Source organism: Athene noctua, chromosome 4 (genome assembly GCF_965140245.1).
Source record: "Athene noctua chromosome 4, bAthNoc1.hap1.1, whole genome shotgun sequence".
NCBI lineage: Eukaryota > Metazoa > Chordata > Aves > Strigiformes > Strigidae > Athene > Athene noctua.
Window position 1 is genome coordinate 12,408,545 of NC_134040.1, and position 16,969 is coordinate 12,425,513.

The 16,969-nt window shown below is 41.5% G+C and overlaps 1 protein-coding gene across 2 annotated transcripts in view; it reads left to right on the forward strand.

Annotated features, from left to right (window-relative positions):
* The first annotated feature begins 9,355 nt into the window (after positions 1-9,355).
* The window catches only part of ABLIM2 (actin binding LIM protein family member 2), a 146,590-nt gene continuing 138,976 nt past the window's right edge, over positions 9,356-16,969 (forward strand). The window contains exon 1 of one of the 2 annotated variants that reach the window (XM_074904458.1): positions 9,356-9,458. The gene's annotated coding sequence lies outside the window, so the exon portion shown is untranslated. The remainder of the gene's footprint in view (positions 9,459-16,969) is intronic. The other variant, XM_074904457.1, reaches the window with a different exon arrangement.

Here is a 16,969-nt window from a genome sequence, read left to right on the forward strand (position 1 = left end):
CCTAAACTATTTAGCCAGCTCACTAAATAATAGCGAAGTTTACTTACAATTACCAAATGTTAATAATAGATGTTACTGAGCTTGTTATTCCTCTGCACAAGCCATAACATGGTGCACACCTGACAAAGCTTCCTCCTAAATTTAGCAGCTCCCAAGAGCCACTTGAGGACATTTTTGGCTATGGACTAAAAAACCCAACACACTCCTACCAAGGAAATGTTTTGGGCTCGTATCCAAATCCCAGAAAGCAAGAAGGTTGTGACAGGATTCCCTGTTCTGTCTCAGCCATGACATGGACCATAGGCCTCTATGTATTAGAGAAAGACAAAACTCTAAAACATAATAGTAAATTATAATTAGCACTTACTACTCCAAATATTAATTGTATCCTTCCTTTACTCTCTGGGTTACCAGGATTTATCTTCTGCCCCACAGGGATAACAACCTGCCCTGACTAGGCACAAACTTTTGAGTCACCCATGGCACAGAAAGCTTTTACTTCTCTATGACCCCAAACCAAAAACATTCCAAGAGCTTGTATTCACAAACTCCAGTAATATGGAATGAGCTTTCTCTATTTTTATTTTAATTTTAAAAGTGAAATTGATTTCCTTATATTGTCACTTATCTACAGTGAGTAACAAACCACCCGGGAAAGAAGGCCTCTAAAACATCTGACAAAGCCTTAAAAATTTAGGCAATACACATTGATACGGAGGCAATGATACTATTGTACAAACCTCCAGCTATTAAAAGGGGGGAAGCAGTGTCTACATGCAATTCAATTTATACTTAAACTCCCATAGAACACCTGCTTTTTCTTAAAAAAAAAAAAATTTTTCTTTACCCTCCTCATGCTAAAAACCCACCTTTTATAGCATTGCAGGTGATTTAAAGGAAAATGGGTACTTACTTTTATAATCAGGTGAATTGATTTTTCATTAAAGGTTAATTTTTTCCAGCTGCTTGAAGTTTGCAGGTAGAAATCAAATTTTATTCTTAAGGAAAGATTTATAACTTTCTGATAGAGAGCTAGGAAATGCTTACATAGTGATATATTGATTTGATATTATTTACTTAGTTATTTGTGTGAATTTAGTAACTCTTTTTCTTCTGGGAAATCTTTTGTTTACCTTGTTAGGCAGCCAGAAAAAGACACTAATAATTTTTTTTTTCCTGAGTGAGATTTCTCTCACAGTTTTTTTGCTATTTTTTAAAACAAAGAAACTTATGTCAGTATATCTGAAACTGTTTATTGTGAGGACTGGAGTAGAAAGCAATGGATGCATGGTTTTGAAAAAGAAGGAGAGGAGTACCAACAATGAATATTTAGCTCTGCTTCAATTCCTTCTCCCTTCTTAGAATTTGCATAAATATATACTATTTGCAGAATATCTTTATATTGCTATATATGTATTATCGCTTTTTTTTTTTTTTTTTTTTTTAACTAGGGTGTAAAACACTTCTGGGATGGATAAACAGACTTTCAACAGAAAAGGACTTACAATCCTTAGCTGTACACTGAAACAATTTGCAGTACTGAAATTTCTACCCATCTTGGTGATTCTGCTTAGTGCTAGAAAATGCACGGCGAGGACGCTTTATTTTTTGGAGCTTGAATATACATGGAATACAGATACCTCCTGAGCTAGTTTCGGTATTGAAGAAGTAAATTTTGACTTATTTAGGCATCCAAAGTGGAGAAAATACATTTCAATACGGATTCAGTGGCAAGAAAGGCTCACTTTTGCCTCTGCTGATTCTCTGTGGGAGAACGTGCCTGAAGGAATATCAGGAGGACCCAAAAGGATAGATAGCTACCAGGCTGGAAACAATCATAGAACTGCAATTTATAATCCTCTAATCTTTGTGCCGTTTATGAGATGCAACACAGTTTAGTGTAGGTAGCTTCCATCTAAAATGGAATGCATATTGGTGGTAGATCTGACATGTGATGGTTTCCCCTTCGATCAAGGTAGCCCCAGATACTATCTTCTTATTGTTTGGGATTAACATCTCCAGGCAGCAAAATGTCTACAGTACATAAGATCCTATACTGATAATTCTGACTTCAACAAATAACTCTGAAAGTCTGCATCTGCATAAAATTAGCAAAATAATGGGATTTTTCCAAATTACTGCTGCCCTCTAGTTGAGACCTGAAGAAGGGCTCACGTGTGCAAAATGGAGTCCCATTTTTTGCAGTTTTATCTGTAGATCTAAATTACAGCTTCTAGTAATATCTTTTCTCTTATATGTATCTTATTAGACCACTTGGCCGGAGACACCACAAGTATATAAAAAGATGGTAATAAACATAAAAAGCACAACACTCCCTGTTTCTTAGGTATCCGGCCTTGCCATACTTGAGGCAGTATTTCTTTTAATATAGAAGATCTGAGGCACGGTGGAGATTTGTCAATATGGATCCAAAAATCATCGATACTCTAGATGCTTCCAGTCTGAATTTCAGCCTTCCAACCATCTTACAATTTCATTTATGGACTTTTGATTCAATGAAATATACTTTGACTTGCCATCACAGACAACAATGATGTGAATGTGTGGGTGTATGCTATAAAAAGATTCTTAGTAAGTTTAAGGGTATACAGCTAAAACCAGAAGTTATAATAAGCATTAACATATTCTGGGCTCAGTCCATTAAATGCACCGTATGCATCATGTCCATTCATTATATTCAGTAATATTTGTTCCACTTTTTCCCGTGTTTGGGAAAAAAAAGATCATGTTTCCATTCCTTCTTATTTTCTAGATGACATCTGTGCATATGTTATCCACAAACCTTACATAAAACCTTCCAGTTATCTTTCAGGTAGGCTTGGCCCAGGCCATTAAATATAGACTGGGACCATCACCCTGCATTAAGCCTGGCAAGCAATACTGATTGTACAGGGCAGCTTTGGTGCAGCTGAGGACACAGCCAGCAGTGTTCAGTCACAGCTGCATTTTTCTAGGACTGATGTCCCTAGGTATGTTCCCGGGCAGAGAGTGCCAAAAGCTTCTGTAAACTGTCATGCATCTTACCTGGCAAAGCCTCACTTACAGATGGTGCTATGTGAGAATTTTATCACCCAGGAAGGGTCTAAATTCTGCTAGCATGATGCTGTATGGTATTGGGTTTTTAGGTTTTTTTATATATCTAAGAAGAGTGTTAGAGATGCAATCTAGGACAAGCAACAGGAAATCAGCATACATCTGCCTATACTGCAAAACAGTTAAATTGACTCAGGGCCAATGGATTGTAATATCATCTACCTCGAGCGAGAAGATATAGCTTCACATAAAGAGTAGTTTTCCAAGGACTCACATTTGCAAGAGATCACAATATACTTAATAAGCATTAACCTCTCTGCAACAGGCACAAAAGGGACAGTATTATACTTCTCACTTGTTTACTACAGAAAGCACAACATTATTTACATGTTTACAGTCAAGAGCACTGGTTACACAGACTATGTAACATTGCACTGAAATCCTTGCAAGCTTCATCTGCCGTTCTCAAATTAAAATTAAAATGTTGCCAATGTTTTTGCAAGTGTAGTGACTTTTCTATTATTCATGCTTTGTCTTGGCTCTTCCCCAAACAATCCTTTGCATTTGTATTTCTGCACATTTCATTGCTGTAACCTGGGTGGTTGTCATTCTTGTGTATAAATTATATATTGATGCTAATCCTTACCTGCTAGACTTCCTGTCACATGCAGCAGTCTGTGATATTAAAATTTATTTGTTCTGACCAACTTTCCAAAAGCTGACTGCTGACATGAGAGAACAGTCCTTGATTGTCTCACTGTAACAAAGATTTCTTTCATCCTCAGCCATTGTCCCCTTTGATGTTATTTCATTCCTTCTGTTTTCAAAGTTTGCCTGGGAGTGTTATTTGACCTACTGATCATAATGCATTTACTTTTGTAATAGGTAATTGATGTCTAAGTTATAACTGCTGATCTCATATTTATATTCTGCCCACGGTGTGAGAGGAGCTTTGCATAAAAGTTGTTACAGACAGCTTGGTAGTGCAATGCAGACATCTCAATATAGTGCTACGTTATTATTTCATTACAGCTGCTTCACGCTAATTCATTATTTATAAACACATGTACTTCTGGCTCAGTGAATAGTTGGCAATTTATTTCCATACCCAGAATCTCATTTTAAGATCCCAGCCTGTTACTCTTCTGAAACTTCAGACTTCATTTATATTTTATTTACTATCAATACAGCAAACACAGTAAGGTTGTGGAGAGGTGACTACTGTCACAGGCACAAACAGGGTACAAACACGAGTGTGGCCTCGATTTTGGCAACTGTCCCAGAAACAGTAATTCCCTGATATAGTAGCTTTAATGTCAAAAAAGTCATAACTTAGATTTGTGATTAGACATAAAATTAGACTAGTTCAGGTCTAGTTACAGGACTGTAATCCAGGCAAATTAGTCCAGCCCTGAATTCCTGAGAGATGTATGACAAAAAAAAAAAAAAAAAGTTTTTAACACACAGCTGTTTAGGGAGGTTTCTTCACACAAAAGAAAATCAGTAAAAAGCAAAAAAGGGTTTCTTTGTCTTTGTGATAGAAAACAATTGCTATTTTTGAAGTAATAGGAAAATTACACATTTCTGGAAATTTACAAAACACATTTGAGGCATAATTTGTCATTTAAAACATAAGCACTTCAAAATAAATTACTATAAATTGTAAGATTATTTTTTGTTTTCCAGAGGATATAACAATTGTCAAAAGACAGCAGCTTGGAGTGAATATGAGGCTAATAATTAAATTTCAGGTTAAAAAGTAAAGAAATACTGAAGTTTCTTAGGAGCTTAAGCTCAGTTTTCAGGACTACTAATAGAATTTAAAGGCATGAAATACAGAGATGCACTGTAGGATTTACAAAAGGGTATCTAATTTATGTGGGTTTTTTCTGATTTTTTTTAATGAGATAGCCATTTAGGACATTTTTAGAAGTGTAGTAGTATAGTATAGCTGGCACAAACTGACTAATTGCTCTTTTCACTCCAAGTTGCTATTTGGCCTGAATATTTTGTGATACTATGTCAGCTTTGAACACAAAGCCAAGGGCCAGCTTCGTCAGATTAAAAATCTACTTGAATTTGTGGTCTTCTATATTCTGGATTAGCATGTAAATCACTTCTGGCAACTGGCTGGATGATGGTTTTTTCACAAGTATATTTTTTGCTGAAGAGAGAAAGGTTCTGTTTCATTCCCACTGCAGAAGTTCTAGTTCCTTTCCATCTTGCTGGACCCTCCATTATTGACATACAGGGACAATGACCTAAAAACCTTTGCAGACAAACAACCAAATAAAAATAATAATTATACTGTGCTGGAAGCCCATGGCCTTCCCATTGTTCAGAAATATTAGAAACAATCCTTTTTGCTTGCTGCAACTGGACTTTTTCAAGACAAACACTAAATAAAAATATGGTATGACAACTTTGCTGTGAAACTGAATTTTAAAATACTGGTATTATTAATTTATTAATATTATCCCAATTGGACTCCCTGAATTTTGAAGGTAATAAAAGGAAAAAATAATAAGAAAGGAAATTTTTTTTTATGTGGTTAACTTTATTTAAATATACAGGGAAAAATATTAAGCAACTTTCCGGCTGCTTGAGCTATACCAGCTTCTTCAAGAATGTATATTTGGCTAGTCCATAAATCTGCAGTATACTTAGCATATAGAAGCACACAGTCAAGTGTAATGCTAATATCTATTAATGAATCTACACTATATTGATTGTTCTGTTTTGGTTTACATTTAAAGTGCTCACTCTTTTTTCCTTCACATGAAACCCTATTCACTTATTTGTCGAGGGAAGATACATGAAGATATATTCCCTTACTTGATGACAATGCATTTCTGATAACGGGGATGGATAGGAATTCAGTAGATAGTGATGATTTCTTTTTTCCAATACAGCTAATGTAATAGAGCAAGATGTGTGAATGTACTTAAGAAACACATACAGTTTAAATACACAGGGACAGTAAAGTGCATTATAAGTCCTTCCATAACAACTGTCTAAATAACATTAGTGGAGAAATACTGGAAAACATTTGTATACTAAAAAGTAAAGTTTTTTGCCTTGCATAGAGTTTTCTAAGCTCTTCCAAAGAATAATGATGCTCTTAAGAGAATTCAGGATGACATTAAGGGTGTGGAGGAAGAAGCAGGATCATCAGGATTACCTAGTGCCAATTCAGTTTCCAGTAATGACAAAAGTGTTGCAAAGCACTGACAAACAGTTTAGAGGCTGACTTTTGAGCCTTCTTTGCAGTGGTTGGACAAGCTGATTGCTTTTAAAAATGAAAATCAAGAGATGGTTGTCTACTAGCCTGAGGTTTGGATTGGTAACATGAGACTGATTCTTGCAGTGCCCCAATGAGTGTATCTGCCTATTCTCAGGATGGGTCATTGTCCTGTTTAATCTGTGATGGTTTAAATCGATTAGTGTAAACCTTCTTGCCAACTTTTTCTGGATGGTTTCACTTTGACTGTGAAGCCAACAATTCCACCACAATTTTGCTATCAACTCTTTCAAAGCCAACTTCTTTAGCAAAAGAGACAATGTCTCTCTGAAGAGCAAGGATAACACAAAATTCAACAGAACGCAGAAGACACTCTGGCAACTGTCTTTGCCATAGACCACTAATAAACTGAATTGTGACCTTTACCCAAGCAATGCTAGTGTTATCTTCTGGAGATATTAAACTATCTCCAGAAGTCATTCAGGCAGGGCTTTTCCTTACCTATAGTCTCCCGGATAAGCTTGGAGAAGATCTGTTTTAAGACAGTGGTGGTTAGTTCCTCGTTTATTGGTTGGAGTAATAGGGTCTTACAAGTGGCAGAACATGACTATTTTCATTGGGTCATGGGGTCTCCTAATTAAGCTTGTGGCAGGGACATTGTCCTAAACAAGGAGAATTTTGAAGTTCATGACCCGTTTCTCACAGCGTTCCCTGAAGTCTGGCATGATGTAGGCACTTTGAGCATTTGTGCAGTAACCTGCACCTTTCAGTTGTTTCTATGACTGGTAGAGACAACTTCCAAAAGCCTCTTGTGGCCCTGGGGTTCTCACTGCAATGAATAAAGGCTTTAGCATTCAGTCTTCTGCACTGTTGCCCAACAGAAGGGTCAAACTATTTTTTAGCAGGCAGTTTCCTCTTCATTACATCCAATATGGATTGCACACTCACCCCCTTCAATGCAACGTTATGTCTAATTCAGCCTTTAAAGCAACACTTCTGCATAGCTGCAGGCTTACTAGTATCACTCAGAAATTGCCTTGAACTCATGATGGTTATTATATGCAAAGATAGTTCATTATTAAAAACACAAATTGCAGTGATGCTGGAAGCCAGATCTCATTGGCATTAATGCAGAACAGACAAGACGGATGCTGCTGTAGAGCTACAACTGAGATGCTCAACACATTTCTCCTAGTGCAATACATAACGTACACAAACACATGGGTATTCATGCATCATCTGCACCTTAAAGAAGGTCTACAGGCCAACTGCAACTCAGCTGGCTGGAAAATGGGTGGTAGAAGATTGCAGGATGGAAAACAGGTAATAAAAGCGCTTAGCAAAATGTGATGTTAAACAATCAAGGATGCAGCTCCAAAACAAATGACAGAAAGTGACAGATAGCAGTGTGCTACTGAAGTTACAAGTCACCAGTTTTAAGGAATGACTAAGTAGAGTAGGAGTGAAGGGTGGAGTCTGGTAGAGCATTATAAATTCATGAGTAACACAAAGTGAATAAGGAATGATGTGTTTGCTATCTCTTCTACTACAAGAATGAGTGGGCATCAAATAAAGATAGCAAATAGCAGGACTGAAACAAAAGCAGATCGTTCTTTGAACCGCACATATTTCAGCTATGAAATCCCTTGCACAGGATGCTGTAGTTGCTTGCAGCATACATGGGTCCAAACAACAACCAGACAAGATAATGCAAGAAAATCCATGGAAGGTTCTTCAATAAGAAGCACACATCTGGCTCAAGAAGCTCCCTCAGCAGATATCCACTGCTGGTGACTGTCAGAAATGGGAAACTGGGTTGGATTGTCTGATCCTGCATGGGTGCTCTGAGTGCAGGTCCACATTCTTCCCGATGGTCGTGATTATCTCCACGGGTTCTCAGTTCACATCAGTCCAGCGACTTGAGAGCCATCCTGTGCTGCTATACTTCACAGAATCACAGAATCCTCTAGGTTGGAAAAGACCTTGAAGATCATCCATTAACCTAACATTGACAGTTCCACACTGACTGACACAAAGCTGAGAATTACGATTCAGATCATGACATGTAAACACTGCTACAGAGCTCATCTTGCTTCAGATACTGGTGTAGGATGGGAAAGTTGTTCGGTTTTTTGGTTACAACTAAATTATTGAAGTTTTAACTTTTAGATAACTGTTGGTGGAAGAAAAGCATAATAAGCACAGTGCTATAAATGCAAGGCGAGGCTTCACACCCCCGTTTCCTCATGCTGTCACTGTAACTCCAACCCAGCCTGAACTCAGCATCAGCAAAGCTGTGCCATACAACACCCTTATGTAACCATGGCTGGCTCCTTCTGGGTTTGTTGAAACGGGTGGGTTTTTTTAGAAAACATTATTTCTTCCAGAACTATAGTAGATTTTCGTATTGATCGAATAATAAATAAGCCGAATTTAAGAAAACATTGCGCGTCCTTATACTTTCAAATAGGAAGGCTCGTGGAGGGTTCACCTCCAGAAAGCTCTACCTTCGCCTCCTAAAGAACCAGGCTTGCTGCCGAACATCCGTGCGGTGCAGCGCTGCCCGGAGTCCGGGCTGAGCCCGGGAGGAAGGCACGCACCCTCCTCGCCATTCCCTGGGCGCGCCGGAGCACCTGTGCACCCCTCTGCTTTGCTCGGGCATCAGAGCACCCCAGCGCGGGTAGGGCAGGAAAATGCAGAGGCAGCGCGGCGGGGCTGGAGGGAGCGCTGGAGGGAGCGCTGGCGGGCGAGCAGGTGAGGGCGAGCTCTCGCCCAGGCGGCGGGGAAGCCTCCGCCGGTGGACGGGGCGAGGGGAGGGGAGGGAAGGGGGGGAGCGCTGCAGCCGCTCCGCCCGCAGCACCGGCGGGGCCGGGGCCTCTCCCGCGGCCGCAGCAGGGCACGGAGGGGGATGTAGTCCGCGGGCGGCTGCGCGGGGCGGCGCGGAGCTGCCTACACTTCCCAAGGTGCCCGCCGCGCCGCGCCGGGGCTGTGGGTGCGCGGCACCTGCCGGGGGGGCGGGGGGCGGCGCCTGCCCCGCTGCGCGGCCGCGGCGGCGGGCGGGGATGGTGCCGGTGGCGGTGCCGCCCGCGGGGGCGCGGTGACGGGCGGCGGCGGGAGCGGCGGCGGGCGCGGCTCCTCCTGCGCGCCATGAGCACCGGCACAGGTAGGCGGGCGCGGGGCGCAGGCGGGCCCCCTCGGGGTCCGGGAAGGGGCCGTGGCCGCTGCCCCGCTGGGGTCCGTCACGTCACGTTGCGGTGCGGCGCGGCCGCTCTGCGGGGTGCGGGCAGGGGGAGCCGGCTGGAAACTGTTAACCTAAAAACCCCGGCAAACAGAAAATGCGCGTCTGTGTACGTATCTCGGGGCGGGGGGGGAAGAGCTGCTGGTGCCGCAGCCGCGGGCGCTGCCGGGCGGGAGGGGCTGCGGCTGCCGCCGCCGTGCCGGGGCGGCCGGACCCTGCGCGGCATCGCCCCGGGCGCCGCCCGCTCCCCGGCCGGAGCCCCGCGGGACGGGGCGGGACGGGCCGGCCGCGGCGGGAGGCGCCCCCGGTCCCGGTACCCCCGCGGCCGGTAGCCCGGGGCACGGCTCGGGGGGAGGAGGGTGTCTCGCTGCTGCCCCCCTCCCCGCCCGCCGTCCCGGGGGGTGGGAGCACGCGGCTCCACAGACGGGGTTATTTGGGTTAAAATCCCGGCATTTTCTGGTGGCCGAGATACCCCGGTGACAGATGGAGAAGGTGAAAATCAGGGAGGTTTCATGGAGCCCTCGCCAGCTAGCGTTCCCACCCGGAGGCATCCAGTTGCCCAGGGCAATACAAAAGTAATTTATCCTGTGATACATGAAAAATTTCAGAACTGACTTGGAATTGTGTTTTCCAGCGATTCAGCATTCATCTGCGACGTGTGGCAGCGGGGGGTGGTTAGAGCACAGCTGATCGCAAAATATTACAGTCTTTAACACAAATACAGGGTTGGGCATAGGGGGAAGGTGGAGGCTTTGAGAGTTGACTGTGTATTTTGTCTCTGAGGGTAACTGTAGCTGCTAAATATACCCTCTGCCACAACAACAGGGAGACATGGAACAGCTACAATTACGCGGTGACTCTATGTCAACATGCTTAATCATATCACATCCTCCTAGCGAGCCAAATGAGAGCCTAGGGCAAACAAAGAGGAAAAGGAGCTCCCTGTTAGAACAGTGCGAGACCTGGGGTCAGACACCTGCCAGAGACTTCAGCTAAAAACCTAGTTTGGCATTTCCTCCTGTCTGTTGAAGGTGTAAATATTTCCATGTGTGCCAGTCATCCACGTTCCCATGTGGGCTGTGGATGAAACATTTCACTGCCAGCACGTCAGTCCTCTCCAGAGAAGTGCTCAGGGCAGGTGTCGGGGGGTGCAGGTGAGAGCAGAGTTTCAGGGTGAATCGAATCGTGTGCTGGAAATCCTGTCTGTTGTCTGTCTCTAAGTGGAATCGAGATGGTTAATGCAGCTGGTGACATCTGCACTGGAGATGATTAAACTCCAGCACAGAAGCCTATCTTTGGCTACTCGTCTGTTATTTCTAACTGAAGAATATGAAATACTTGAAACATTTAAATTCTGTAGCAGTAGAACGGATGTTGGCAAAGGGAGTATTAAAGTCCAAAGTTGTATCTTTATAATATTTAAAATGCCTGTTAAATAGATTGTAAAGTTATAAACCTAATAGAAAAGTTAGTGGATAACAGTCTAGTGCAGAGGAGACTTGACACAATTCTATCTCAGTAATTGCACCAAACATGGTGTAAATGAAATAGCAAAAATGAACCGTGCCAAGATAAAAATAACATCCTGGGAAAAAAAGAGAGTGGAAAAAACCCCTGAGAGTCCTTAGCTCTCATTTGAAAGTATAACTGGCAGTTTTAGGAATATGGTTTTTAAGTATAGGCTTAGATTTGATGTTTCCAAATTTTGATTTTGTATGTCTATGTGGACTACGTAAACAATCAGTTTTCATGATAAATTAAATGTGAGGAGCACACATCTACTCTGCAAAATCAATGGAAATTTTCCATTAATGTCAAAGGGGTGAGCATTGTACAGCAAATTTAATGCCACAATTTGACTAAAATTCCTGTTTCCAAAAGATTTCCACCAAAATTACTATGGAAAGGCAGTAATTCAAAGTTTTGTGTTTACTGTAACAGAAGGATTTTTCTGGTTCTGCAAAGAAAATAAGGGTGCAATGAGTTATTAAAATCAGCCCCACAGAAGGTACAGGGAATTTCTGCACTATTTTTGTAATCCAGGAGAAATCTCCTCTCTTCCTGTTACTCTTGAGATGGAGTAAGCTGTCGTGGATCTGTGCTTGTTACTCCAGAAACCTTCACTCAGTCAGTCCCACCCCCGATGCAACGCATCATTAGCTATCTCTATCAAGAGAGTTTTAGGCAACCCTGTGACCCTGCCTTGCCATTTTAGCTGTAAGATTTGGCTTTAGATATAGAAATGCTTATATTTGGTAAACACGATTTAGTTTGTAATACATATATACAGGTATTAAAATGTAAAGTCGCTCAATAGTATGTACTTTGAACCATCATTCTGTATTAATGAATTGCAGACTCATGCTGTAATTTGAAATCTAGAAAGCATATAATCATGTGGCATACTAAAACACAGCTTAAATGTGTAATTAATTATGTTGTAATTAGATTTTTCCACACATGATTTTCCTCAGATGCCTTCCATATTCCAATCCATTGATCTTGGCTGAAACTATTTTTAAGAAAGAACCCATTCACTGCTTCTATACCTTGGAGATTTACATAACATGGCTGTACTTTTAGGATTCTGTATGTACTTTTAAAGAGTTTATAATATGGTTATCATTCTAATATTTCAGTTCTTTGCCATCTTGAAATCGTAGCAAGAAGAACAGAGTATGTTACAAATTTGAAATTGAGAAAATTAGGTTCCCATCAATTCCCAGAAACAGGATATCATGGTGTCTATTATTTAAGTGCAAAAAAGAGGAATCACAGAGCTAATTACATACTAGGTGAATTATTTTAGATTAGATTAAAATAAATGTCATGACACAAATTCACACAGCTATTTAGTCTTTAAACTATTATATTAGAGGAAAAATTTGATTGTCTGGATGAGAGAACAGCTAATGGAAGTGTCGCAGCCCAAATGAAACAGGAACACAGTGATTCTGCTTACAGAAGAGGTTACACAGGTTGGTCACGCAGGGTCCTGCTCTGCTTGGGAGATGCTTAATTCCTTCTCAAAGTTCACAGGCAAATATGCTGATAGGAATCCTTTCTGGAGACAATAGTATGACTGTTTCAGAGTGTAGTATATTTTATAGTTAGATACAGTGTTTTGCTTTCAGCCCTTCATTTTGAGCGCTAGTAGAAGAGAGTGTTGAATTACTAGATAGGAGCAGTAAGAGTTTGATTTGCTTTGGAGTTCTCCAAGTAATGAATGTGTAAAGATTATAGCATGCAATCCTCTGAATTCTGTAATTAAACAGCACTAGAACTACTTCGTTTCATTGCCATTTTAGCCATGTTTCCCGGGGGAGTGGGGGGGTGGAAAAAAAGCAATGCCATGTATTTCCTAAGGGTATTTTCTTCCTCTGAAGTTGAATTGCATAGACCATATATAATTTCTTAGATTGTAAAAAATGGGAAGCCATATCTTAGGATTCTTTAAGGTTTTTGTTGAAGATTCTGAAAAGGATCTCAGCTCAGTGTATGGTATACGTTAAATGGCAACCTGTTCTTGGATTGTAAGCATGTACAGCACAGTTAGGAGAGGATGAAATAGGTCAGAAGAGATTATCAGGTGATGGTACACCAGCTGGTAGCTCCTGACTGCAGGACATCCTGTGTGCCACATGCCTTCATGTGCTGCCCCACGCTGCAGTAGATCTCTGGAAAGTGGCTAATTCTGCTTGAAAAAACCCAGACATTTGGCTTTATGAGCAAGATGTATTTCTTGCCTAGTTGCCTGTTTGCAGTGCAACATCTGTACGGTAATGAGCATCCTCTGTGGCTGGTATCTGTACACACCTGACTGTCATTTCAATACAACATTAAAATTGGTATACTTTCAGTTTTGCTTCTCAGGACATTAATGTCTTATGTATTTAATGCCCAATAATCAACTTTGTCATAAAAACATAGAAGGGTAAGAAATGTAAAGAAAATTGAAAAATTAATCGAAGCATGGCTACTGAGGTAACCTTTTCCCTCTCTTACCCTCTTCTATGCAATGGGCTGGCCTACATTCAAGGAGAAGTGAGGAAACTCTAATTTTAATTTTGTCTAATTTTACAAATCATTCCCCCTCTACAGAAACTCAGGCTTTTAGCAATGGAAACACATAGCTCTTGACTGTTGTTAACTTTAAGCTCATCACTGCATTTTCCAGTCCTCCTAGGGGATTGCTGGTGCCATTAACTCACCTTCAGACCTTGGGTTCCCAAATGAAGCATCACCACTTTCAGTAATGAATTAAACACATTTATGTGGAAATGGGCTGCACTGCTTGGGGCTTTCTGAAGCAGAGCTCTGTAAGCATCCGGATGCGAGGGGACACAGCCAGCAGAGCTGTGCCTCTGCACAAGCCCAGCATCAGATGCAGGGCAGCGGATGGGCCTTTGAGATTCTTGGACAATTTGCTGGCTTGCTGTCTGCATCCATAAATATAACCTTAAGGCAAATATTTCTGAATTTAGATTATTCCCCATGTCAAGATCCATTAGCAGTGTGTCAAGGTCTTTAACTGTTACTGTCTGAAATGTTGGAATGTTTTTTTCACAGTTTATTAGTTGATGATCGTGCTCTGAAATCTAGATGGAGTATTGTTTTGCACGAAGCATAGTTATTTATTTTTCCATTTCAGAAAAGCTATGTGACAGGAATATAAATACCATTCCGTGAATATTTCTGTCTCCTTTAGGAGCTGTTCTTCTCCCTTTCTCTGTAAAGCAAATAATTCTTCTACTGGCGTTAATCAGATTGATCAATAACTCTATTTTGGAGATACTCTTGATCCTATAGGACAAATTGTTTGATCTGTAGTTGAAGGAAAACAAAGTCTAAATGCACTTGGCCATGAAAAATAAACATTCCTGAATTGTGAGATCACTAGTGATATTTTAAAGACTTTAATGTTTTTGTAATACAGATTTGTTTTTTGCTATTTAGAAACTGTTATTTTTAGATTTAAGTAATAGTGTAATTGTAAAAGAGTAACAGACTGCAGTTGCTTCTTGTGGTGGATATGAGGAACAAGTGTGGTATCTCGGTTGTTACTGCATAGTAGGTGCTCACAATAACACCATCCAGTTCCTTCGAAGTTTTCAAGTACCTCTTCTATCATTTCATTTCTAGGATGGGAAACTCTGATACTTCAGAAGAGGATGAAATATGATGGTCCCACGTTCTTCCTCTTCTCTCTTGCCAAATTAATTTGAGCTTCAGGGGAAAAAAACCTAGAATTCATCAGCTGTACTGGTTTATGGAGTGAAATAACTGTATATAGTATAAATGTGAAGCACTAAGCATAAAATAGTTGTGTTCCTTCAAGTCTGTTTCAGAGGATGACAAAGTAAAATTGAATCCCTGTGACATTGTTCATATCTTTAAATCCTTGGTGAAGTAGAAGGAGCTATTTGATACATATTATATGAAGAAGAAGCCACAGAACCTGTCATACAGGAGCTTTTGTCACTTTAGAAAATAGGTCATATACCTCCTTCCCTTCACAGGTATGTGACTTGAGGATTGATGGATAGAAGGAAATTTCAGAAGTGATACATAAAGCAGTTTACTAGTTGATGTCTAAATATATACTGTCATCTTCTCTGCCGAGCAGTGCTAAGTGGGAGTAAATGAATAGGCAGCCTTATATGCAGTGATTAATTTGGAGAGTTCTTGATCACAGACCACTTCGGTTTTTGCCTGACTTATTTTTACCTCTGTCAAGAGCGTTTATTGGAGTACATTTTTACATCCCAGATTGCTGCAAATATTGCTGTTTAAAAGGATGTGAATGCTCTAGAAGTCATGAAAAATATTTTTACAGTTTCATCTTTATTTTCATCTCAGTTACTTTCGTTTGCTTTGCTCTGTTTACAAATTCTTTACCTCTCTTTTCCTGTTGATGTTCTCAGTATTGCAAACTTAGATGGGATCTGCAAGTCAAATAGGAAATTCTGTTCTTTACCTTGTAACAGACTGCTGAGGATTTTTGATAGAGTTCATCTAAGTTGGGCTTTACAGAGTCTTGTAGGGTTTGCCTTGCTCGGTGTTTGTGATGCCAGCAGCACTGAAGCAATCACTGGGTTACACTTTTAGATACAACACAGACACAGAGGATCTGATCTTTAAGGTCGCATATATAATTGTGCAGGGCACTGAGACCAAAGGAAACCATAGATATGGGCCATATTGCCACTATTACCCTTGATGACAGGAAGACAGGAATGGAAAAGGTTTTGCAGCCAAATCCCATAACTGGGATACAAGGCAGTCGGGAACAGCTGGGGCTGCGTATGTCTGCGCCGCGAGTTGTAGAGTGTCTGGCAGCAACTCGAACACCTTACCCCTGTGACTTGCACATATGCTCTCTGTTCTGCTATCTGTTAACCTGGCTATAAGTCGGTCTCAAAGACTGCCAGTTGTAGGGTTTCTGCTTGTGTTCTGACCCTCGCTGTACTTAGTGGCTTCTGCCCCGCTCAGACTAAATTAAACCCCACATTCTGCCATTGGCTTTGGAGCAGCGACAGAAGTGTGCCTGGGCGCAGGCAGTAGGTAAATACTGGTGATAAGAGAGCAGCCCTGGTTTGCATGCTGTCTTGAAGCTCTCCATGACTAATAGTGTACACATAGGTACAGCGTTCCCACCCACTTGGTCAACAGTCCAGCCCCAAATCCTGCAGGGATTTGTGCAGCAAGCATGATGAGAGGAGCTGCTGTGTGCATCCCTTGAGTGTGTGGCCTGCAAGGGGAGGTGGAGAGGTCTGTTTTGTTTCACCTGGAGAAGAGAAGGCCAAGGGGAATTGAATTGCAGTCTTCAACCCCCTAATGGGTGTGTAGAGGGAAGATGGATCCAAGCTCCTCTGACAGGTGCGTGGAAGAGGGGCAAGAGGCAACAGTCAGGAGGTGTAGCAAGGGAAATTCCCACTGGTTGTAAGTGGAAAAAAAAAAATCACAATATTAGTGCCTGAACCCTGGAGGGGGGTGCCTGGAGAGGCTGTGAAATCTCCAGTCTCAGAGATTTTCAAAATTTGTTTGGCAAATGCCTGAGCAACCTGACCTAACTTTGAAGATTGCCCTGCTGGGAGCTGGACCTCTGGGCATCTAGTCCAAAATTTTCTGTGGGTATCTGAAGCCAAACTTAAGTGTGACTGCAGACCTCCTGTTGAGCTGCTACAGAGATCTACAGGTAGATGAATCTTGAATGTTTTGTGTGGCCATTTACCAGCCAGTCTTCCTCGCTATGCTTTGATGGCTCATTCCTGCCTTGGAAAATTGGAGAATAACTAGTGTCAGCTTCCTGTATGAACATTTGTAAGCTCTGTTGCACCAGGCCCTGTGGAAAAATGGGGTTTGTATGCCACAGATCTTTTGAAAAGTTGCCTAAAGGTGCAGACCTCTCCTGGGGGTTATGTATTTATGTATGT